Raw genomic sequence first — 27,003 nt, forward strand, 5'->3', positions numbered from 1 at the left:
CTAAATTCAGGTAATTTGTTGTATTTCTTTTATTCTATATTAATGTCTAGAATAGGTGCCTCTGTGAAGCACAGTGCTAGTACTTAAATTTTTGAAGATCAGAAATATAATTAGTTTAAGAAATAGTAACTAGAGTAAGCTTCAATTTAATAGAGGAAAGTGTACACTATCACAGATGTAACCTCATCAATAATAATGAACCATTCACTGGACACTTACCATTAAGCCCATTTTACAGATGAGGAAATTAAGACAAAGAGAAGCTAAATAGTTTGCCAAAGGCACACACAGCCTATAAGCCTAAATAGATTGGAAATGCAATCTGCTACTACATTTTTTTAGTATTACTCAAAGAAAAAGATTTTATTTAGATATTATCACTTCTCCTTTTATAAATTAGTGACAGGTGGTTTAAATCTTAAGGAGTTGCACTGGGTAAAGTTTTTCCTATTACTTTTCCAAATGCTGCCTTTCTTTTAACACAAACATAAATACTGGCAGGGTTTTTCCACTATAAAAATAGTCAAGATATCTGTTATTATTGGCAGTTAATTTTCTCCAAAAGCTGATATAATAGCAAGTTTAGAATTTTTAAAGAACAAATACTTACAGATTACCTCTTTTTCTCTTAAGAGGAACACGTATATTTTTCGTTATTTCAATCTGCAATAAGAGACAACATTCATGGGTACAATGACATGAAAAAAGAATCCCTTAAAAAAAACCCTCAAGTGATGTTACACATTACCTGTGCACCTTGGCTCATGATGAGCCATGTACCAAAAGAAAAACAAGAAATGACTAGAGATGAGTGTCTAAACTGGAAGTAGCGCTATTAGGAATTCAGAAAAGTAACTAAGCCTGACTCTAAGAAACAGCAGTTCAAAATCTATGGGCAAATAGCAAGATTAAAAAATAAGTAGAGGAACTGATAGTCATTTTTTCATATACCTAGTATATACAGATGGCCAACAGACATGAAAAGATGCTCAGCCTCACTAACCACCAGGAAAATGCAAATCAAAACCACAATGAGAAAGCATGCCACACCTGTTATAATAACCATTATAAAAAAAGACAAGCAATAATAAGTGCTGGCGAGGATGTGGAGAAAAAAGGAACCCTCGTGCACTGCTGGTGGGAATGCAGACTGGTGCAACAACTGTGGAGAACAGTACGGAGTTTCCTCAAAAAACTAAAAATGGAATTCCCATTTGACCCAGTGATCACACTTCTAGGAATATATCCCAAGAAGCTAGAAACACCAATCAGAAAGGATATATGCACCCTTATGTTCATAGCAACACAATTTACAATAGCTAAGATATGGAAACAACCTAAGTGCCCATCAGCATATGAGTGGATAAAAAAGCTGTGGTACATCTACACAGTGTAATATTATGCCGATATAAAAAAGAAGGAACTTTTACCATTTGCAACATCATGGATGGCACTGGAGAGCATTATGCTAAGTGAAATAAGCCAGTCGGAGAAAGATAAATATCACATGATCTCACTCATATGTGGAATATAATGATCAACATAAACTGATGAACAAGAATAGATCCAGAGACAAATGACAGGGGAGGGGGGATTAGAGATCAACCAAAGGACTTGTATGCATGCATATTAGCATAACCAGTGGACACAGACACTGGAGCAGTGGAGGCTTTCCCGGGGTGGGAATGGCTGGGGGGTGGGGGGGAGGGTCAATTGGGGAAAAAGGAGACATATGTAAAACTTTAGACAATAAATACATTTTTTTTAATAATAAGCAGAGGGCCCTAACCAGTTTGGCTCAGTGGATAGAGCATTGGCCTGCAGACTCAAGGGTCCCAGGTTCGATTCTGGTCAAGGGCATGTACCTTGGTTGCGGGCACATACCCAGTGGGGGGTGTGCAGAAGGCAGCTGATCGATGTTTCTCTCTCATCGATGTTTCTCTCTATCCCTCTCCCTTCCTTTCTATAAAAAATCAATAAAATATATTTAAAAAATGAAAAAAAAGCAGAGGAACTGATAGACATTTTTTCAAATATATGCAGATGGCCAACAGACATGAAAAGATGCCCAGCCTCACTAACCACCAGGAAAATGCAAATCAAAACCACAATGAGGTAGCACGTCACACCTGTTATAATAACCATTATAAAAAAAAGACAAGTGATAATAAGTGCTGGCAAGGATGTGGAGAAATGGGAACCCTATGCACTTTTGGTGGGAACGTAAATTGATGCAGCCACTATGAAAAATAGCACGGAGGTTTCTCAAAATACTAAAAATAGATCTATCATATGATTCAGCAATGCAACTTCTGGGTATATATCCAAAGGAAATGAAAACAGGATATCGAAGTTATCTGCACCCCCTTGCTCATTGTAGCATTCACTCACAATAGCCAGGATATGAAAGCAGCCTAAGTGTCTGCCAACAGAAGAATGTATAAAGAAGATATGTCATACATATACAATGGAAAATGATTCAGAAATAAGGAAATCCTGCCATTTACAACAATATGTATGGAACTTGAGGGTATTATACTTATTGAGATTTGCCATAGAGAGAGAAAGACAAATATTGTATGACCTGAAGCCCGGTGCATGAAATTCGTGCACTGGGGGGCGGCTGGGGGTGGGGGAGAGGTGTCTCCAGCCTGGCTTGTGCCTTCTCACAGTGCGTGAGCCCTGCGATTGATCGCCCAAAGAGGTAGGCCCCGCCGACCCATCGGGGGCTCCTCGATGGATTACGACCCATCGGGGGCTCCTCGATGGATTACCCCAAAGAGGTAAGCCAGAGCCGGGGTCCCGCCTCAGCAGGGCCATGGGAACCCCAGCAGAGGCTGTGCAGAGTGGCTGCCAGGCCCCTCCTCTGCTGTGCATGCAGCCATCTTGTGATGGCATGAGGGCATCATGGCGTGAGGACCACCTAGGCTTTTTTTAAAAATATATTTTATTGATTTTTTTACAGAGAGGAAGTGAGAGGGATAGAGAGTTAGAAACATCAATCAGCTGCCTCCTGCATACCCCCTACTGGGGATGTGCCTCCAACCAAGTACATGCCCTTGACTGGAATCGAACCTGGGACCCTTCAGTCCGCAGGCCAACGCTCTATCCACTGAGCCAAACCGGTTAGGACCTAGGCTTTTATTAGTAAGATAGTACTTATATGTAGAATCTAAAAAAGCTGAAGGTGTAGAAACAGAGTAGAATGGTTGTGACAAGGAGCTGGGGGTTAGGGGAAAAACATGGACATTTTGTTAAAGGGTACAAATTTCCAACTAGAAGATGAATAAGTTATGAAAATCTAATATATAGCATAGTGATTATAGGCAACAATACTGTGTAACAGCTTCAAAATTGCTAAGAGATTAGATCTTAAATGCCCTCACCACAAAAAAGAAGTGATAGTTATGTGACATGATGGAAATGTTACCTAAAGTTATGGTAGTAATCATATTACAATATATAAATGTATCAAAGTAACACAATGTATACCTTACACTTAATGTTATACGTCAATCATATCTCAATAAAAAATAAAAAATAAAATGCAAGAAGTTGTAGTCATGTCCTTAATGGTTTTATTTGTACCTCTTATTCCTCCACAGTCAGGATAGGAGCTAAGTTCAGAGACACAGACAAAGGCTGACCACAGAAAAATAGTCAGACATTCTCACTCCCAAATACTTGCAGGGACCTATTTTCCCAACAAAATGAAAAATGAATAATTTCCTTTAAATAGTACAAGGATCTTTCCAAATTAGCACTGGTCTAGGTAGAAACCTAAAGATATTTTTATCCCCCCTCGAGGAATACACACATCAGTTTTGTGATGTTCTTCAAAATATATGCACTATGAAGGTTTAGGGGTATGTTTGCAGTTGAGGATTAACCTATATTGGCATTTGCAAGAGAAAACTACTTATCATCTGAATACTCAGAACCGTATAATAAGGCCCTTCAGTAATCTGATATTGCTTACTTACATTCCAACACCCCTGGGGTTTCCTGGGCATGGTATTATGATTATGAAGAACTAAACTTTTATTTCCTTTCAGTAGCACTCAGTACTACTTGCATATGATTATGAGACTAGCCCTTCAATTTTTTAAATCTGGATACCCCAACGCAAGTCCTAAAATTAACATCAACACTATCTGCTATTAGGACAGTTAAATTTTCTCCTTTGTTACCAGTAGAAAATCAGAAGAATGAAGGAAAGAATGATTTATAACCAGGCCTATTATTAACAGAGTATTCCTTTTGTTCTTGTTTAATAGAACTACTTTCCAATATCAAGTTACTATCCATAATCTACTTTTGGGGAGGGGATACTGGCAACAGTATCAGTACATGTGTGACTATAAATAGTTAAGACTACTTATAAATATAAAGCATGTTATTTAACATTTTCTTATCTTTCTCCCTGAGGGCTAACATTTGATATTAACACAAAAGGAGGGTAACTTCATATACAGTCATGCGCTGCATTTAACAACATTTCAGCCAACAGTGGGCCACATATATGATGGTGATCCTGTAAGATTATTATGGAGCTGAAAAATTCCTATTGCCCAATGATGTTGTAACATCATGACTTAGTAGCACAATGTAATATTCACCTGTTTGTGGTGATACTCGTGTACACAAACCTACTGCACTGCCAGACATATGTTTAGCACATACAATTACATACAGTGCATAATACTTGATGATTGAAAGTACTGCATGTTACTCTACAAAATACCATGAGATTAAATCAAACACAAGAGAAAATGATACGAAGCTGCTGCCGGCATAACACAACATATTATTTAATTATCACCTGGTGGTATGAAAAAAAGAGATAATACAGGATCTAGAGTTTATCATCTTTTAATTAGGGAATGAGGCAGCACTGAGAAAGCCTTATTCACTCAATGAATACCAGGGAGAAAAACAGCATCCGTACAGTTAACAGAGTGATTAAGGAAAAAGAGATACAAATCCAAACAACATCCGATAACCCTCATATTTTGAGACAAAAAACAAATCATTAATGTGCTTAGTTTTTGCCCTCTCTGTAAATAAGTTAGTCTGTTAACCAACATTTTAAAAACATTCTTCAGAAGTAAAGTAAATACTAAACTTGTGATAGCATCTGTTGGAAATATTTCAAGCATGATGAATCTTCCTCCTTTACTTAATATCAAGGACCAATCTTAATAAATTTAAAAACAAATGTTTCAGAAATGAGTAAAAGATATTAACAAAGCCCTAAGCACTTAATGTTCAAATCTAAAATTAAATTCTGGTGAGTCCCTTACAAAACATTTCCCCTAAGCAATGGTCTTTTATAAGTCTTGTGTTAGATAAACATATATGTCATATATTGATAAGTAATAGTAGATGAAAACTACCATACTAGATAACATAGTTCAAAGATTAGAAAAGTTGAAATCAAGAAATAACACAGGTACAAAACAGTTTGTGTGACACCATTATATACACATATATTTGAGTAGGTACATATTGATAGAAATATTAGCAAGATGTACACCAAATATTAATGCTTGCTATTGCTGTGTGATAGAATTATAGATGAATTGTAGGTTTTTATATTTTGTATTCTTTGTGATGAGCTAGTATAAATCAAAAATTTCTATAAATAAGAATTGTTTACTTAAAATTTGATTTAAAAATCACAAAGAAACAAGAAAATGACAAATTTAAAACAGGCCAACAGGACCATCATAAACCAGTCAAAGACTCTACTGAAGATTACTGCTCAGAATTTAAGCTAGGGCAGAATCCTTTATTTTCCCTCTTAAGAATCTATATAAGTGTTTAGAAGCCTTAAATGGTCATAATATTGTGAGTCACTTGACTCATAAACATTAAAATTTACTAAAGAAATGTTATAACCTTCCCTGGCTAGGTAGCTTACTTCATTAAGAGTGTCATCCAGATACACCAAGGTTTCTGGTTCTATCCAGGGTCAGGGAACATACAAGAATCAACCAATGAATTCATAAATTAGTGGAACAACAAATTCTCTCTCTCTTCTCTCTTCCCTCTCTCTCTCTCTCTCTCTCTCTCTCTCTCTCCCTCTCTCTCTCTCTCCCTCTCTCTCTCTCTCTCTCTCCCCCTCCCTCTCTCCCTCCTTCCCTCCCTCTCTTCCCTCAATTAAAACAAAAAGAAATGTTATAGCTTCAGTCAAACAACCTAATATCTATTGTTTATAGCAGGCGTCCTCAAACTACGGCCCGCGGGCCATATGCGGGTATTTTTGCCATTTTGTTTTTTTACTTCAAAATAAGATATGTGCAGTGTGCATAGGAATTTGTTCATAGTTTTTTTTTTTTTAACTATAGTCCGGCCCTCCAACGGTCAGAGGGACAGTGAACTGGCCCCCTGTTTAAAAAGTTTGAGGACCCCTGGTTTATAGTGTAAAGAGTATGAAGATAATTCCAGACTGTCACAGACTAGACCGTTGCTTCATGGAAAAGTTAGGTGACCTAAAACAAACTGTTTTAAAAACATTCATGATATCTCAACGAGCTGTTTAAAAAACTGAAACATTACAAAACATAAAATACTACATGAAAGTATCTTTTTTACTCAATCCTCTAGAAATAATAGCTTTGAAGAGTTTGATGGTTACTCTTGGGGACTTTTAAAAGCATATTTTAGCCCTAGCTGGTTTTGCTCAGTGGATAGAGCATCAGCCTGCGGACTGAAGGGTCCCAGGTTCGATTCCTGTCAAGGGCACATGCCCAGGTTGCAGGCTCAATCCCCAGTAGGGGACATGAAGGAGGAAGCCAATCAATGATTCTCTCTCATCATTGATGTTTCTATCTCTTTCCCCTCCCCCTTCCTCTCTGAAATCAATACAAATATATTTTTTAAAAAGAATAGCATATTTTAATACAGACACACATAGGTTTGCAAGTTTCTTTAAAAAACGACTCTCTTAGATGTCTTTCCATGCCAAAACACATAGATCTACCTAATAATTTTTTTAAATATATTTTATTGATTTTTTACAGAGAGGAAGAGAGAGGAATAGAGAGCTAGAAACATCGATGAGAGAGAAACATCGATCAGCTGCCTCTTGCACACCCCCTACTGGGGATGTGCCCGCAACCAAGGTACATGCCCTTGACCGGAATCGAACCCGGGACCTTTCAGTCCGCAGGCCGACGCTCTATCCACTGAGCCAAACCGGTTTTGGCCTACCTAATAATTTTTAATAGTTCTATGGTATTCCATTGTATGACAATATCAAAATTAAGTCTAACCAATCTTTCCTATTGATGGACATACTGGATTTTTCTAATTTCTCATTAGAAATACAGCACTGTACATCCTTAGCAATATATTTATGGCAGTGCTTCTTTAGGATACATTTCTAACATAATCACTAGGTCAAAAGGGTATAACCATTTTAGATTTTAGTCTATTAAAATTGTCCTCCAGTACTAAAAGCAGAGATACCCTAGCTGATGATACCAGCACCCAGATCTTGGGTTTCCAATGACTATTTTCCAATAAAAGAAACCAAGGTTTGGTGTAGAACTAGTTGATTTCAGAGCCAGGGCAGGAAAAATACAAGGTGAGCCTAGTATCTTCTGATGCCAGAACGTAAGAATGTGCTTTAAAAAAATGAGGTTGTGTCAACAGGACACAAGGGCCAACCCAAAAGATCTCCCAATGGTCAAAGCTGATACAATTTGCACAAAATAAATGATATAATCAGATTATATCCCAAAGAATAAAATAAATATCCAGGGGCCTACACTAATAAAAATAAATTATTGACTGAATGAATAAATAAATGAGGGAGAAGAAACCAATGTTCCTTACAGAATAATTCTAATTAATACACGTGGAAGGAATAAAGGAAACAGAAAATCTCCATTAGTACACCACAGTAATAATTGCTGCAGGCAAAATCCATCATTGGATGCTAACAGTGGTGAGTAAAAGTCTAAAGCTGAACTGGATATATTCATGGTCTCAAGGCATCTTCCCCAGCCCTAGCTGGTTTGGTTCAGTGGATAGAGCATTAGCCTGCAGACCGAAGGGTCCCAGGGTTCAATTCTGGTCAAGGGTATGTACCTCAGTTGCAGACTCCTCCCTGGCCTGGGCCCTGGCAGGGCGCATGCTGGAGGCAACCAATTAATGTGTTTCTCTCACACCTATATTTCTGTCTTTCCCTCTCTCTTCCACTCTCTCTAAAAATCAATGGAAAAATATCCTTGGGTGAGGATTAAAAAAAAAGTATCTTCCCAAAATACATCCTATATAATAAAAAGCTAATATGCAAATCGACCAAAGGTAGGAACAACGCAGAGGTTCAACGCAGGAGCTGCCCCCTGGTGGTCAGTGCACTCCCTCAGGGGGAGTGCTGCTCAGTCAGAAGCCCTGAGCCGGCTCAGGCTGGAGAGCGCAGCAGTGATAGCAGGAGCCTTTCCCGTTTCCACAGCAGCGCTAAGGATGTCCTACTGACAACTTAGGCCCACTCCCTGTCAGTCGGACATCCCCCAAGGACTCCTGGACTGCAAGAGGGTGCAGGCTGGGCTGAGGAACCCTCCCCACCTCTCAGTGCACTGGGCCTCTAGTATTAATATAACATAGTATAATTAATATTTAATTGCAAAGAGAAAAAATATAACTTCACTGTAGTAAAACAGTTGACATCACTTTAACCATATCAAGATTACCATCACCAGAAATAGGTAGGGCACACTGACATGATGTACATGACACTGAAAATGACACAACTTTGCTTCTTTGGTATTCTTGACCAAATTGCACAATCTAAATCTATCCATGAAAAAAACATAAGATAAATCCAAATTAGGGACATGGGACATTCTACAATGTAACTGACCACTATTCTTCAAAGTTGTCAAGGTCATTAAAGACAAAGGCTGAGGAACTGCCATGGATTAGAGAAGACTAGGGAGACATGAGAACTAAATATAATGTGGGATCCTGGATTGGATCCAGAACAGAAAATGATGTTATTTGAAAGACTAATAAAATTTGAATAAAGTCTGTAGTTTTATTAATAGTATTGTACCTATGTTAATTCTTCTATTTTGGTAATTGTACCATCTATACTAATAAAAGGTTAATATGGTAATATGCTAATTAGACCAGGAGACCTTCCGGAAGACCTTCTGGTTGTCCTTCCAGACAAAGCCATGGTGGCGGGGCTGAGGCAGAGGCGGTTAGGGGCGATTAGGCCAGGAGGGGAGGGCAGTTGGGGTTGATCAGGCCAGCAGGGGGGGGGCTGTTGGGGGTGAGCAGGCCGGCGAGGGGGGGCAGTTGGGAGCGATCAGGCCGGCAAGGGGGGGCAGTTGGGGGCAAGAAGGCCGGTGGGGGGGGGCAGTTGGGGGCGAGCAGGCCGGCAGACAGAGTGATTAGGGGGGCAATTAGGCAGGAGGCAGGTGAGCGGTTAGGAGCCAGCGGTCCTGGATTGCGAGAGGGATGTCTAGACTGCTGGTTTATAAGTTGCTAACATTAGGGGGAGCTAGGTGTAGGATCCATGGAAATGGTGTACTGTTTTTGCAACTCTTTTGCAAAAGTCTAAAACTCATTTCCAAAAGAAAAATGTAATGCCCTCTTAAGAAGAATATACCATTTCACGTTCCCACCAGGAGTACCCATTTCCCCACATCTCCTCCAACACTAGACTGAACTCTGATACCAAAAACAGTTTTAATTTTCAATGAACATATAAAAATATTTAACTACTAGAGGCCCAGTGCACAAAATTCATGCATGGTGGGGGGTCCCTCAGCCCAGCCTGCACCTTCTCACAATCCGGGACCCCTCAGGGGATGTCTGACTGACGGGATCGGGCCTAACCTGGTATTTGGACATCCTTCTCACAATCCGGGACCACTGGCTCCTAACTGCTCACCTGCCTGCCTGCCCCTATCCACTCTGCCTGCCTGCCTGCCTGATCGCCCCTAACCACTCACCTGACTGTCTGATTGCCCCTAACCACTCGCTTGCCTGCCTGATCACCCCTAACTGCTCGCCTTCCTGCTTGATAGCCCCTAACTGCTCACCTGCCTGCCTGATAGCCCCTAACCACTCTACCTGCCTGCCTCATTGCTCCTAACTGCTTGCCTGCCTGCCTGATTGCCTCTAACCGCCTCTGCCTCAGCCCCTACTGCTGCAGCTTTGTCCGGAATGTCGTCTGGAAGGACTTCCGGAAGGTGGTTTGGCTGTCCAGTCTAATTAGCATATTACACTTTTATTATTATAGATTATTAAAGATATCTGAATTTCTTACATGAGTGACTTGTTCAGGTCCTTTGCCCATTCTTCACTTGGTTATTCATTTTTCCTTATTGATTCATAACAGTCCTTTGTCTATTAAGGAGAGAAGCCCTCGTCTGATATATTACAAATATTTTTCCAAGTATAGCTTTTTTTCTTTATTTTGGGTTCTTTGGGCCAAATACTGGTTTCTAAGTTTTAAGCAGTAAAATATTACAATAGTCTGCTTTGTAGCTTTTGGATCATTTTCCCACTTCAAGATTATAAAAAGTATTTCCTCATATTTCCTAAAAGTATGATTACTAGGTCCTAGGTAGAAGATTTTGGGGGTGTGTGGTATGGTGGGGCTGGGAAAGGAAGCTCTTAATATATACTACAAAATTACTTTCCAGACTGCCTATACCTATTTATACTCCAATCAGCACCATTAAGTATTTTACTATAAAATTATTGTATTAATCTAATAGGAAAAGTATCTCCTTATCTGTATTCCACTCCAAATAAACCACTTATTACCTTAAAAACTGTTATTCCATTCTCTTGCTTTACAAACTATTCATGTTCTTTCTACCTAGAAGTCTGCTCAAAAGCCAACTTTTCCAGGATACCTTCACCAATATCGAGCTAAAATGTCTAGTCTTCTTTTGAACTTCTATACAGCTCTTCCCTAACAGCTGTAAAATTATTATCTTGTATTATTTACTGGTATAAATTTATCTTAATGATTTATCTAAACTGTAAGCTCATTCGAGGCAAGAATTGTGGCTTATTATCTCTGTATCCCACTTTAACTTGGAAATAGCACCAAATATTGTGGTTTATTATCTCTGTATCTCACTTTAACTTGGAAATATGAGGAAATACTTCTTATAATCTTTAGTGGGAAAATGGTTCAGAAGCTACAATGTAGACTACTGATAATATTTTAACTTGGAAATAGCATCAAATATTTGTTGGAATGGGTAAAAGAAATAACAATTGTCAGAAAGTATGGCTGGATTAAGTCATTATTTTTTTCCTTCATTTCACTTGTTTGCAATAATTTTTAAAATATGTTTTTATTGATTTCAGAGAGAGGAAGGGAGAGAGAGAGAGAAATATCAATGATGAGACTCATCAATCGGCTGCCTCCTGCACGTGCCCTACTGGGGATCGAGCCTCTAACCTGGGCATGAGCCCTGACTGAGAATCGAACCATGACCTCCTGGCTCATGGATCAATGCTCAACCACTGAGAAACATGGGCTAGGCTGTTTGCAATAATTTTTATGATAGAATTTTTTTAGATAAACAAGTTTATTTTTAAATTTAGTCAACATACATAAGGACCTAAAAACTTCAATAGAAAGATAAATGTAAAAACCAAAACCACTTTGAAGACCATCTCTATAACGTGCTATTCCCAGGACCTTATTCCAGATGTAACCTAACTGGACACCATCTTACTTAGCAGAGGTTCAATAAGCAGGAGCTATGTGCCCCCCCTACACACACACACACACACACACACACACACACACACACACACAGCAAGTTTACTCTAAGGGTTATTATAATACAAATTCCACAAAGAAAATAACTTTGGTATTATTTCCTGTTGATAGAGAAAAAAGTCAACCTAGTTATGAGACCAACCACAACACAAAGAAAAGCTGCACTAACTAGTTCAGAATATTAGAAACAGATTATACTGGTGTGAATAACTTGTATTATATTCTAGAGCCTTTATAAAATCCCCCTATTAGTATTTACTTTATCAGCTAGAGGGTCAGTTAACATATGCTAGAATGAGGACTTATGCAAGGTATAATTTGCAAAGTATTTTACTACTATAAAAACAAGTGCAGTCTAGTTAGGAGAAAACCAACTGGACCCTAAATTACACACACCTTAATGATAAGATACCCCACAGGTGAATGTAAAACATTTAATTTAAAAATGTTGACATCACTATATATATAAAATAGCTATTATAGATGCAAATAGTGTGTTCTATAGTTGCCAGGTTACTTTTTTCTCTTTTAGGAAATTGTAAGTCACACTGTGGTAAGATTTGTATCTTCACCCTTGAAAAATCCTACATTCTACATTTTATCACAGTGATGCATTGTCAGACTTAGCCCTAATTGTTAAACACTTGGATCAAGTCATAACCAGTTTTATTGCAAAAGGCCCCTGTACACATTTATCAATTCTAGTACCTTAAATAGCTACCCAACAAGTCATTAACATACAGAAACATAAGAAGCAAGAAGTATCACCCATCCCTTCTTAATATCATTAAGTTTTCACTCCTGAGAAAGAGTGCTCATATCACTAAGGTGTGTGAACAATCACTTTTCACATTTATCCTGAGAGAAAGATGGAATGACTTAAGTACAATACAAATAAACCCATCATCAAATAAACCCATCAGTTACGCGCTTCACTAGCCTCCTGTAGTGAACCGGTGACGGACTCTGAAACCTCAGTCCGTTTTGAAATCCTGGCTGATCTCCCTGAGCACCCACCTCTGGAAAGGCAGCTTGTAGAACAGAAACTAAGTAGATTGGTTTCTGGTAATGATGGAACAATGGTCTCGGGCCTGAAGTGATGACGTTTTCACACCGCGCCAGTAGAGGGGGCACTTTCCCTGGCAGCTTTAGTGGCCAGCTCTTGATGACGTTTTCACACCGCGCCAGTAGAGGGGGCACTTTCCCTGGCAGCTTTAGCGGTCAGCTCTTGCAGGAAGCTTTCCCACATGTGGATTTGTGAGCAGTCTGCTTGGTTTGAACCATTTTCTTTCACCCAATGCCGGAAGTCTTAGGCCTCATCCCGAACCGACTCACCACTTCTGTTGCCCAAGGAGGAGCTCCAGTCACTGAGCAAAAGAAACTGCTCCAACAAACAACCAAACCACCTTGCCGGAATTTTTTTAATTTTATGTTATAATTTTAAGCAGATATTTTGGGAAAGTATGTATAACAAAAAGGTGCCATTGTATTTTGGAAATATATAAATCAATTGTAGCTAAACATAAAATCCTTGGTTCTACTCATAACTCAAAGCTCATTTTCAGTGCTAGAAGAACATATAAATTGCATGACAACAGTGGATATTTCTTTACATAGATAAATCTGCAGTATTCTGGGGTAATTAATACTGCATCCATTGCCTTTATCCAACATCAAAGACAGTTAGTTTGAATACCAAGAGAAATACTCCAACTCTAGCTAAGAAATCTGTTATCACCCATTTGTGATAACTTCTTCCTTTATCATTAACATGGTAAATGCAAACACACACACACACTTAGTTTGTGAACCTCAAAAAGGAATATATCTACCAAAAAGGACTCCTTGTAGCTTACTGGGTCCAAATTCATAACCAGAGTCTAGCTGCAATTGCTAGCAGAAGCATCTCATGCACTCTGGGAAAGCCAGAAATTGAGCTGCCAGACTCCTGCTCTGTGTTCCTACCTGAGTCAACGCTTGTAAGGGAGCTTTGGTCATCATCCTTAGAGACCTGCTTCATCTAACCGGAGTGGCAGTTATAACCTAATTTGCATATATACTGACCAATCAGAGTGGTTCCATAACAACCAATCAGAATGTGCGAAGCCAACCAATCAGGACAGTTCTATTTGGACCAATCAGACTGTGCAAATTTTGATACCTCATTTGCATAAAAATGGAGTAACCCATAACCAGGGCAGCCTTTGATTTATCTTTATGGAGCACACTTTATGCTTCTACCAGAGACTGCCTTTCTTGAATTTGTAAACTGTTCACCTCAATAAAATTTCTCAGATTTCCCCACCCCAGATAGGAGACCCCTATTGGCATTAGATAGGTGGCAGTGAATATGATAAATTTAGCATGAATATAAATTATACACACACACACATTGTGTGTGTATAAAAATAAAGGTACTGCCCAGCCAGTGTGGTTCAGTGGCTAAGCATTGATCTATGAACCAGGAGGTCACGGTTTGATTCCAGGTCAGGGCACATGCCCCAGTTGTGGGCTCAATCCCCAGGAGGGGGCGTGCAGGAGGCAGCGGATCAATGATTTTCTCTCATCATTGATGTTCCTATCTCTCCCTACCTTCCTCTCTGAAATCAATAAAAATATTTTTTGAAAAACAAATAAATAGCCTGGCCAGCTTGGCTCAGTGGTTGAGCATCAACCTGTGAACCAGGAGGTCACGGTTCGACTCCTGGTTGGGGCACATGCCCGGGTTGCGGGCTCGATCTCCAGTGTGGAGCATGCAGGTGGCAGCCAATCAATGATTCTCATCATTGATGTTTCTATTTCTCTCTCCCTCTCCCTTCCTCTCTGAAGTCAATAAAAATATATTTTAAAAAATAAAATAAAAAATAAAAGTATCTAGTCTACAATGTAAGTATCAGACTTCAACTAGGACAGAAGATAAACCACATGCAAATTTCCATCCTTACTTACAAAGTTGTAGACTTTCAGAGACAAAATAGGCTTTAAAACCAGAAACGCTTCTCTCTCTCCCCTCCAAAACACCATAGGAGCTAAAATAGGGTCTACTTTCTCGAACATTACAATCTTATGTGATTAGCTATATAGTAAAATTAAGAATTTCTTTCCAATCACTAGTGATTAGTTTTAATCTTAAGATGAATGTCTGAATATTAGAAAACAACAAAAATGTGCACTATTCCTATCTTTTCAGCTACCTAGGATTAAATTAACAACAGTACCAAGAGAGAAAAGTACATTCTCTTTAAAAACATTCAGTATATCAAATGCATTTAAATAATAATTTTTAAAGTCACAAACCTCAATAAATACTATTTGTAAGGTCTAAGACACAGCTTGACTATTATGAAGCAACCACTGGGGGTGAAATGTTTTAATAGAGGAAAATTGTTGTCACACAGGTAACTCATGAATCAGGACCAACAATCTTACGATACTGATTTTTTAAATATTTTTATAAATAGATTGCATAATATCCAACATTGAACTTACCAAATCTCTTCCAAGTTTATTCAGGAAGTGTGTTGAAACATGGATGGTACTGAATTTACAAGGCTTTCATTAAAATACAAAAGACCTGAACAATACTTGAAAGAAGTGTTTATTACTTTAAGTGATCCTGACCAGAAAGTACTCCTGTGTGATGATCAAAACTTTCCAAAAAATTTGTGCAATTTTTAGCAAAAGTTACATTTTGTTTTTAAAGACAACAAAATATGAGTCAAGAGAAATATGCACAGAAAGGACTAACATAATGAACAATAAGTAGCCATGGAGCAATAACTTCATGAGAAAAAATTATCACTTTCCATTACATTAAAGCTAAGATTGATAAACTGCTTGAGAAAGGAAAAATATATTTTTAGAAATACAGACTCAGAGCTAAAATATGGCCCATTTCAATGATTCTCAAAGTATCTGGGGCCACCAGTTCCTTACACCACTGCCGTTTATAGTATTACATTGCCACTTTCATTTTTGCCAGCAATAATTGTATTTACTAAAACAGAAAGCAAGGCACTGGGGTTTCATCAAAAGTAATGCAAATTAAGAACAAAGAAACTTCTCGGTGCTGTCAAATGTATTTTTAAAAGGCACTTTATATACTGTTGACAGAAGTGTAAATTGGTACAAGCTTTATAGAAAGCATTTGGCAATATGCACCACAAGGCCTTAAGTCATACTTAATTGCCTAGTAATTTCACTTCCTACTTCTAAGAATATGCTAAGAAAATAATCAGAAATACAAACACAAAAATGTAGACAATAGTCATCATTGTAATATATATAACAGAAAAACTAGAAATAACTTTGAATGCCCAAAAGGAGATTGGTAAATAATGATGTAACAATATGATTAAATACTATAGTCATCAAATGCAACATTATCAAAGACTATTCAAGGATATAGGAAATATATGACGTGAAATTGGTTAAACATGAAACTTAAAAGTACAGTATCAGCTTCTTCAAATATATGTAGGCTCCAAGACAAATGTTCTGGATTATAGAATTATAGGTGATTTTGTTTTATCCTTATATTTTATTTAAATTTCCAAAAACTGCTACAGTGAATATATTACTTTTATCATTTAACTAGAGACTTGATGCATGAAATTCTTGCAAGGGACTTGGCCCTTGGAGCCCCGGCTTCATCCAGAAGGTTGTCCTGACAATTGTCTGGAAGGTTGTCCAGACGGTCGTTCTGCTGTTCGGTCTAATTAGCATATTAGCTCTTTATTATATCATTTAATAAGTAAAAAATACAGCACCAGTCTTTTAATTAATTCTGTATGTTGATAAGTAACAACAAATATGGCTATGTGGCCCTACTCAAGTGGCAAAGTGACACTAAAAGGAGCCACAAGTTGACCTCAACTGCTACAGAAAGATTAGACACGTCTGTTTTTAAACTCAAAGGAAAATAAATTTGTTTTGCTTGTGTACTTTAAAATAAAATTAAGTTTCTTTTCTCTTACTATAAAATGTTAAATGTGACTTTGTAGTCACCTATGTAAAAATGTGACTAACAAAATTTGACTATTACTAGCAAGTGAATAAAGAATATCAAACAGCCAGACAATCATGAGGGGTTGTGCACAAATGGAAATATATAAATTTTTAAAGCTCAGAGTTCTACTCACTTATCCTATTAAACCAACAGGAACTCAAATGCCAGAGCTAGATGATATCTGCATAAGATTTAATAGGTACCATGACATACTTGCACTTTTTCTGCTCCAAAAGGAAAAGGTTTTCACCTGACCAGAACCAACCCCCTTATGGTAAGTGAGGCCTGCCACTGAAAAAGTATCACAAGGTATCACAAGACAAAAGGCACCAAATGGATATCACGTATTTGCTTTCCACTCAGGTGATAACAGGGATTATGAAAGGAGAGGATTTCAGAAGTTAGTTCTCCATCACTACCCTCTTGTTTACAACCTAAACTCTAAGATCAACAACTCAAACTTCAGAGGATATCATCTTACCTAAGACTGTCTTGCTTTAGACATTAGACATTACAATAAACTTAACATCATGTTACAAATATGTACGAGCTAAGATAATGTCTAAAAGAATTAGGAGTCAGAAAAGGCTGAATCATTTCTTCCCTCAAAGTTTTCATTTCAAAACATTTTGGGCAACAGCAAGGTATAATTAAGTAATCTCACTTCCTGGAAGGCCCACATACTTCTGAATGTGCCCTTCAATAACCTCAACAGGGCCTCACAGCACAGACTGTACAATGCAAAAACTTGTAAAAATACAGCTGCTATACATACATTTCACTGCAATATACAATAATACACTTACTTGAAATTTAATGATTTTGCTCCAAGTAAAGGGAAATCTACCTATAGCTGCTAGATACCTCAACTGGATTGAGCCAATGCTTCTGAAGCTAAGTTCACAAATTTGATCTCTGTATGAATTGGTTAAAATGAGGGTGATCACATTTCCCACCTTGTTAAGGTCTGTTCCCTGGTTTACACTTACTGTTCACTGTAATTATTATCAGAGCCCCCTCTTTTTTTTTTTTTTTTTTCAAAATATCCTTAGTGATGACCCATAGAGAACAAGGCAAGAATGGCCTGGCTACATCAGCAGAAGCCAACATTCACTACTGGAAAAGATATTTCCAAGTACTAGCTCCTGATTGAATCCACAGTAATACACAAATGGGCAAGTAAATAAAAGCACCAGCTCTTTGCCATTTTACACACACACACACACACACACACACACACACACACACACACACGACTCTCTATTACTTGTTTCCACTTCCAATATCAAATTGTGGCAAGCTTAAATAGTTTGTGTACAACTGAACACCCAACTTCTAAAATCTAGGGTAAGACCTTAACTAATAACTTCAAATGGAAGTCAATTCCTCATCTTAAAAAAACACATACTTGTATTTTAGGTACATAAAGAATAAGTCAGGTCCAATGTACGAAAATATCTCCAAGTCAGATTTTTAATTTATATGACTTTTAAAGGCTATAGACCTATTTAAGAAGCTGTGTTAACCCTTTAACTAACTTTAAAAGTCATAGAAAAGGATATGGCCAAGTTAAATTGAGCATTCAAAAACAAAAATTCTAGCCTTGCAGGTAGTACATATCTTATACTTATTTTTTGCCAAAAAAAAAAAAAATACAACCAATTGTAACTTCCCATCTATGATTTTCTGGGAAATACCAGTTAACAAACTTAATAGTTGCATAGCAAATGAGGTATTTGATTTCCAATCAGTGATAAAAGACTAAAGCTAACCGGAAAGTTTCTGGGCTAACCCAGATACTATAAGCTTAAGGGATTTTTCACATACTCATAAGTTCCAGCTCTAGGAATAGTCTGTGACCAGTATAGATTTCATTTAACATTGCCCATCAGAAAAGAAGACCACAGATAAGATGACATGATAAGATGCTATGCTTCATGGAAGTCTGTAGAGTTGACCAATGATGCTTCAACATGACACAATGCCCTGCTAAGAAGCAGTCTATTGTGGTAGTGAGGGGCCAATATCCTGGAGCCAGATGGCCTGGGTCCAATTCCTGGCTGTTCCACTTCCCAGAGTTTTATGACCTTAGGCAAATTATTTAACCTCTTTGCCTCATTTACAACTTTAAAATGGAGGGAATAATAATACTACCTACAGGGCCTGTTGTGAGGTTTAAAAGATTGATCTCTGAGCTCCAGCCACCTAAGTTTCTCAAAAGCACCAGGTTTAATCTCTCACCTCAACATCTGGCACATGCTTTTCCCTCTGCCAAGAACATTCTCTTCCCTTTTTCTGGCTTCCTTTAGATCTGAGCTTAAATAACACTTCTAAAAGGCCTTCCTTCAGGTGCCTCTTCTATTTGCTCTCCCAGCACCCATAAAGTACAGCACTTAAACTTGTTCAAGTTTCTGTTCCCCTGTTGGGCTGTAAGCCCATTAAAGCCAGAAGTCAAGTCTGTCCTGATCACCACTATAATCTTCAGAATCTAGCACAGTACAGGTGCACAGTAGGTGCTTACTATATAGTTCTTGAATGAACATGTAATGAAATAGTAAGTCATATTCAAGAGAAAGGAAAACAAAGAATGTCTTCTGAGTTAAAAATTTCACTGTAGGTAGTAGTTTATACCTCTTCACATCTGAGATACATAGGAGTGCTTCCTCCCATATATTGAGAAACTTGAAATTAAACATGAGAAGTGTCATATTTTAACAAAGTAAAAACTTTACAACCATTCTGGGTAGGAATCATGGCTTCATAGCAGAGAAATAGCAGTTGATTCAGTGTGTTTTCTCTATTCCATGTCCCATATTCCAAAGCCTTTATTTAAATAAGAATAACACCACAAAAGTATATGGCAGGTATAGTTTCCTGAATATTATTATCTGGGCTAAAGGAAACCCATAAGTGCCACTGGCATAGGTGGGGAGAAAAGAAAGGTGAGATCATGAACATGGAAGAGCATAAAAGAAAGGAAAAGAGGTAAAAGTATTTGAAATGTTGGAGAGCAGTACAGCAACATCAGCAGATCATCTGTAAGGTACCACTGGGTGGCACCAATACCTTAATTATCTAATACAGTTATGGAACCAGGAAACAGCCTTTGGGCTACCTTGCAGAGCTTAGGTTGAATGCTCAGATGTCTATTTTCAATATACTATGGGCAGATGCAGTTCACTGGAGTTCAAGTTCTCTGCATATATATGTCTTTGACATGGCATAGGTCTTAAGGGTGTTGTAAATTTCAGAGCCACCTGGGAGGTGTTTGTTAACATTTTTACCAGGCCAACATGTTTCAGAGTCGACTTACCATTCTAACATGCAGAAATTCTCAGTTGAGTGAGAGGCCAGGGATTCTCAGTGGGATAAAAATAGGGGGACGGGGAGCGGGGAAGAGATCCGAGCAACCTCGAAAAATTTTCCAAACTATTCAGTTGAACCATATAAAATTTCGAATAGTCACAAATCTGTTACATACCAAAAAAAAAAAAAAAAGGCAATTTCAAATGGTTCAACCTAATACACACATATTTCGAATCAATGACTTAATGAGTTACATTTACTGATAAGAGTATGTCATTTTTCAGGTTTGTTGGGGTGGGGGAAGATTGAGAATACCTGCACAGTTTGACCTTAAGTAATGAAGAATTAAATAATCAAAGAAATTAAAACAAAAAACCTAAGAATAGAGAATAATTAAAGTATAACTATATTAAAAAACAGCAGACATGGGAAGATATTCACAAAAATGTTAATGCCATATTAAGAGTAAAAAAGTCACAAAAAATAGTATATGAAAAAAATAAATAAATAAAATAAATAAATAAATAAATAAAATAGTATATGAAACACACTTCTAATCTGTCTTTTAGGGAAATCCAAAGGTTTTGGGGGGATGGATTCATATTCTCTATAGAAAAAAATATGGAAGGATATATACTAAAAATTTCAGTAGTTGTCTCTGTATAGGGGAATTGTAGTTGGTTTGTCTTTTTATCTATTCACTAGAGGCCCAGTGCATGAAATTCATGCAGGGTGGGGGGAGTGTGTCCCTCAGCCCAGCCTGCATCCTCTCCAATCTGGGACCCCTCGAGGGATGTCCAACTGCCCGTTTAGGCCCGATCCTACTAGGATCGGGCCTAAACGGGCAGTTGGACATAGGATCGGGCCTAAACGGGCAGTTGGACATCCCTCTCACAATCCAGGACTGCTGGCTCCCAACTGCTCGCCTGCCTGCCTTCCTGATTGCCCCTAACCACTTCTGCCTGCCAGGCTGATCACCCCCAGCCTGATTGATGCCTAACTGCTCCCCTGCCAGCCTGTTTGCCCCTAACTGCCCTCCCCTGCAGGCCTGGTCACCCCTAACTGCCCTCCCCTGCAGGCCTGGGTCACTCCCAACTGCCCTTCCCTGCAGGCCCAGTCGCCCCCAACTTCCCTCCTCTGCTGGCCTGGTCACCCCTAACTGCCCTCCCTTGCAGGCCTGGTCCCTCCCAATTGCCCTACCTTGCTGGCCATCTTGTGGTGGTCATATTATGTCCACATGGGGGCAGTCATCTTTGACCACATGTGGGCAGCCATCTTGTGTGTTGGAGTGACAGTCGATTTGCATATTACTCTTTTATTAGATAGGATATTTTCTAAAATAAACATATATAACAATTTTGGATCCTAGAACAGGAAAAAATACTTTGGTAGAAAAACTAGGGAAATCCAAATAAATTCTACAGTTTAATTAAAAGTATTGCACCAATGTTATGTAAAATAGTAACATTAGGGAGTGCTGGGTAAAGATATATAGGACCTCTGGACTATCTTTATGAGTGTGTTATAAATCTAAAATTATTCCAAAATGAAATATTCATTTTAAAAATAAGCCATGTAATAAGATCACATTTTAAAAATCTAGAAGAAAGCCCTGTCTGGTGTGTTTTGGTTGAGTATTGTCCCATGAACCGAGAAGGCACATACCCGGGTTGTGGGCTAGATCCCCAATAGGGGGTGTGCAGGAGGCAGCCAAATGATGTTTCTCTCTCATGGATATTTCTTTCTCTCTCTCCCTCTACCTTCCTCTCTCTCCTAAAATCAATAAAACATATTTTTAAAGCTAGAAGAAAGAATCTATTTGGTTAAGAGATCCCTACATATGAACAATACATTGGAATAAAACTTCTCTGGTACTAAGTCACTAGGACTTTCTAGCATGGCAACAGAAAGTTGTAAAGACTATTCCATAATATGGCCTCTCTAAAATATGAAAGTGATGTTACCCTATTGCGCATAGACTAAATTGAAGCAGAAAACAAATGGTTAAGTCTCTATTTTCTTTCATTTTGTAAACATCATTCCTAAAGATTAAATACCATAATAACATTTTTATTTGAGGAAGGGGATTAAAAATAAGTACAGCCAGTAACAACTGTTTTCCTTGGTAATATTTTTTAAAATCTAGTTTCCCAAATCCTGGACATTGAGAGTTGCAGGCAAATGTATTTGTCCAAGAAATATTCAGTGAACATATGTCTTGTACTTGTGGAGCTTACCATTCAATAGATAATACTTTAAATGAACATTAGACTAACACAGAGAGCAGACATATAGGTAGAATAGGAAAAGAGGGTCACCCTTGAAGCAACCCTCAACCCTGTAATAATAACACACCCAACCAGACAATTATATATTTTTAAAAAGCTAATAATAACAGTTACCCTCCGGGATTATCCAGTTACACCTGTTACTGCTTAGGTATCAGTTGGCTTGCCTAAACATGATTTTTAAAAAAACTTCCTTCAAATATTGGGGAAAGGAAATGTATACATAGATTAAAAAAAATCAGAAATCTAAAATGACTTGATTAACTTCATCTGGGGACTATTTGTGGCTATTACAAACAAGACTGCCTTCTGGTTATAATACTACTCCAGCAAGTGTAAAATTTGGAATAGGTTAATTCCACTGTGAAACACACCCAATGTAGGATTTATTACTTAAGTATTTAAAATGCCTCAATATGAGGCACTTTTGCATAGGATGAGATCCAAAACAAGAATTTCAAGAACAGATTCAAAGAGAAGCACCAGAGTACTAAAAACTCCCAAGCAGAGCAGAAGTCTTTTCCCATCTCAGTGAAAAACTGTTTAAGGAAGGGGTTACGTATTCTGTATTCTGGTACAAAGGTCAGCCAAGGACCTGCTACAGTTTCAACCATGTTACTATTTCCTCCTAGTAGATATCACCCACTTATCCCTAAAGCATTTAACTTCTGCTGCATCTGCAATGTGATTTGCCTTTAAGACATTTCTTGGCAGTTATTTCTGTAAATACTTAATCTAAAACATATCATATTTAAACTAGGTTTTAATTCCTTGAAGTATCTGCAACTAATGCCAGCAGCAATAAATGGTAAGATGGTTTTCTGTCTCATGTCTATGGGGCAATCTGCTGCTTATTCTTCAAAAGCAAAAACTAAGGTCAACACAAAGGAAGTTTTGAAAGCAAAAGTTCTCTTTTTCTATACATCTGAAGGTCTGATGGTTATGTGACAGTGTCTTACGGTATTCTCAAAATTTTTCCAACACCCCCATCTTATGGTTTCCAGCGCTGGTATGCCTGAAAGTAGAGGGGAAAGGCATTGAGTGAGGAGGTTCAGTGCCTAGTGCCAAGCTCAGGCCAACATCCTGATCTTTCAACAGCAATGGGGCAGTGCCACTAAAAGCAAGAAAAAGTTGTGTGTGTTTTTTTAAATGGGTCCAGCAATAAAAGGACATGGCCCCAGATCTGGCCAAGTACCAAACTCCATCCTAAACACATTCCTAATTACTCTTCCCAATGCAAAAGAAATGAATTCATGAGAAACCGTTATGATTTCTAGAAGCAAATGGACAAATAAAATTACCTCAGTGTTACATTAGCTAGGAATGATGCAAAGTTAGAGAAATCAACAAGGTTGAAAAACAAAATTAGATACTTCAAAATAAGTAGCTTGCATCTCATTAAAGTCATTAAAGTTGTATGTGTGTGTGTGTGTGTGTGTGTGTGTGTGTGTGTGTATATATATATGTATGTATATTATAACAGTACAAGTAGTTTTGAGAACTACAAGTAGTTTTTACTCAATATTGCAGATTTCCACTGGAGACTGATATCATTAAACACTGCAGGGCTTCTCACTATGCATACAGTAAATCCTCACTTAACATCATTGATAGGTTCTGCAACTTTAAGTAAAACCATATATATGAGCAAAATCACTGTTACTCACAAAGTTATAATAAAGCGATACTGAACTAAATGACGCTATTTAAGGACCTGCTATATATACTAGTACACTTAACTTAAGGAACCCTACAGACTAAAACTTGTTTTTAAAATATGTGTCTAAAGTACAAAATAGAGTTGAGATTAATGGTTTTCAAAACTCAGGGTCCACTTTAGCTTAAACCATAAATTCACTGCCACCTGCTCCTCCTTTGGTAATGCCCTAGTATAGCACCCACCTCCTCTTTCCTGTCAGAAGTACCCTAAGCAACATGTACCTTCGAACAAGGGCAGGGAGGGAGCTGTGAATGATCTTCGTTAGTTGAGGTGAATTAAAAACAAGATTGTGAGCACAAACTTTCTCTGTAAAGAGGTTTGAAAATAAACTATAATCTTTAGGATTAGGGGCCTTTTGAAAAAAAGATTAAGTCTGAAAATTTTGTTAGTAACAAATCTCCCATTTTACAAAAGTTAGCATTGTGACCATAAGCCAATCACTCCACACCAACATTAAATGTAACCAAAGAACAATTGCGTAAGTGCAAGACACCACTGACATAAGACAGGGATTGGGGGGGGGGGGGCTATTACACTGGAATGTTCTCCCAAAGGCCAGAGATGGCACCTTTGTAGACCCCCATGAAGCTAGGATTCAAGACAGTTAGCAGGGCTGATGCAAGTGTATTTTTATCCCCACTGAATACTTGGTACTCTTGGGGCTGTGAATCATCTCTCATTCACAAATAAATGCTCAGTCCCAAAAGAAATGCTGTAAAAGTGATGTGGGGAAACTCCATTTCAAAACAGAAATAATAAAGGAGGTGGGGGTTTCACCATGAAGGTTTTTGTTTTGCAGTTGTCTCTTCTAATACTGCTTTAAAGGAAACCACCTGTAAAGAAGTAAATTTTAGGGGGGTATTTCCTAAACAAAGCTACTCCCCTGCAAACATTTTAATACTCAATAGTCACTTGGTGGTCAAGACAATATTAAAATTAGTGTGAACATGTGAATAAATTAAATAAACACTACATAGAATCCCATTAGCAGGTTGCTATAATTCACAACAGTGAGCCGGAACCCTGCCTTTTCTAGTTTCCACCTCATGAAAACTACTTGCTTCACAGAAATTCTAACCTACTCTTATAGGGAACTGCCTGAACACAGAGGGAATCCCAAATATTTTACTTTAAACCATCCTAGACTAACCTTGCACTTGACCAAATCCTGGAGGTTCTGTGATTCCAGGTATAAGAATACCATGACACCTGGTCTATTTTTTATCTGTTCTATTTGTTTGAAACATATCCATCTGACACTTGCTTATAGTTAATTCTGCCCAATTTTACCTCTCAATTAAGTTATGATTTGTCAACTACTCTTTTAAGCTACTTCTCAACTTAGTATCTTCAGTGGTCATGTGGAACATAGCATCTTTTCACTTGGATTCATCCCATGAGATATTAGTGCTACTTCTATCTTCTCTTCTCCTTTCAAAGCTACAACTGGATTTTACACTCATTCACCAAGTTCCTGTTTCCTATCTGAGGGAAGTTTTCAGCTTACGGATTATTTGAGAAGCAGAAATGACTAACATGCAGGTGTCTCCCACTTTTAAAAAGTTCACTTTATGCCAATTCGCTTTTACAAAAGAGGTACATTAATACCTGTTTTGCTAACTGAATGAAATATGAATATTTTTGCTTTTATGAAACAGGTGAAGTGTGAAAATAGTGTTCAGTGTTTGTTTTGCAGTGAGCCCTTTACAGAGGCAACATGCACCCCCAACAGCAAGAAGAGCCCCACCCAGCTCCTTCCTGAGACCTATACTCAGCATCTCAGCCTGAAGCCACCAAAACTTTGAACTGGGTGAGCATCTCTGCTTTAGCTCAATTTATTCTATGCATCTGTTAGCAAAATGTGTCCTAAGGTAACTGCTTCTTCACTTTATACAATTTGAGCTTAGGAATAGTTTCATAAGAATGCTCTATTTTTATATAGCAAGAGAAACCTTTAATCTGAACATAATGACAGATCACTATTTCAGTGGTAGCAGCTCTGCACATTTCTCCAGGTTTTCTTTGATGAGTCGTCACTCAGGTACCTCCAGAGCAGTGGTCCTTCAAAACCTTATCATTACTTTTTTATAGTATAAAAATACTTTAAGCACATAGGTAATAAACAGAACACTGAAGAGAAAACAGGTATTTCACCATACCTTACACTGCATTAACTTCATAACCACTAGAATCCACCATTAATGTTTACCACATCTCTCTAATAAACTACATCTCACATGCCCCTCTCATTAATCAAGTCAGAAATAGGGACCCTCTATGGTGACTTCCCCATAAAATCAGCTAATTTGACAGTGCCTGAGAGAAAAACCCTCGTGCTGTGACATCAATTCCAAAAAGCCAAGAAGCACAGCCTTAGAGATCAGAGATACTGTTTCAAATTCCATAATAAAAGCATGAGTTGCTAACTAGCCTTCATATTAACATCACTGTCTACATGGTAGACTCTTTATAAAAGACTCTACTGAATCCATGGAAAAGTATTAAAGTATCAAAGTTTTCAGTGTAAATTAAGATATCTCTCTCTCTCTCTCTCTCTCTCTCTCTCTCTCTCTCTCTCTCTCGTGTGTGTATATATATATGTATAGTTTGTTCTAGAGACCAATTATTTTAACTAGAATAGAACACTATATTTACATGACACCATGTTGTTCTTTTCTCACCAAGATGTCTTTTTCACTTATTCAGAGTGACCGATCATGAAAGATGTTTACTATACAGTGTCAAGTTAAAGTAAAGAAGTTACAAATCACTGTGTACAATAAAGGTGGGGAATGTCCAGCCCATGGGCCGCATAAAGCCTGTGAAATCATTTGGTCTGGCCCTGCCAAGGAATTAGGAGTGAGTTAATTAAATGTTTGACTAAATATAACAGGCTAATTTTTTAGTTGATAAT

At 37.9% G+C, this 27,003-nt stretch overlaps 1 protein-coding gene across 9 annotated transcripts in view; it reads right to left on the reverse strand.

The window, feature by feature from the left end:
- ACSL4 (acyl-CoA synthetase long chain family member 4) overlaps positions 1–27,003 on the reverse strand; it is an 84,072-nt gene that overhangs the window by 45,142 nt on the left and 11,927 nt on the right. For 3 of the 9 annotated variants that reach the window (XM_079765117.1, XM_079765122.1, XM_079765121.1), the window contains exon 2: positions 618–663. The exons of 3 other annotated variants lie outside the window; for them this stretch is intronic. The gene's annotated coding sequence lies outside the window, so the exon portion shown is untranslated. Of the gene's footprint in view, positions 1–610; positions 664–27,003 lie in introns of all 9 variants that reach the window. 3 more of the 9 variants (XM_079765116.1, XM_079765120.1, XM_079765119.1) reach the window with 1 other exon arrangement.

This window comes from Cnephaeus nilssonii (genome assembly GCF_951640355.1).
Source record: "Cnephaeus nilssonii genome assembly, chromosome: X".
In the NCBI taxonomy this organism is placed as follows: Eukaryota; Metazoa; Chordata; class Mammalia; order Chiroptera; family Vespertilionidae; genus Cnephaeus; species Cnephaeus nilssonii.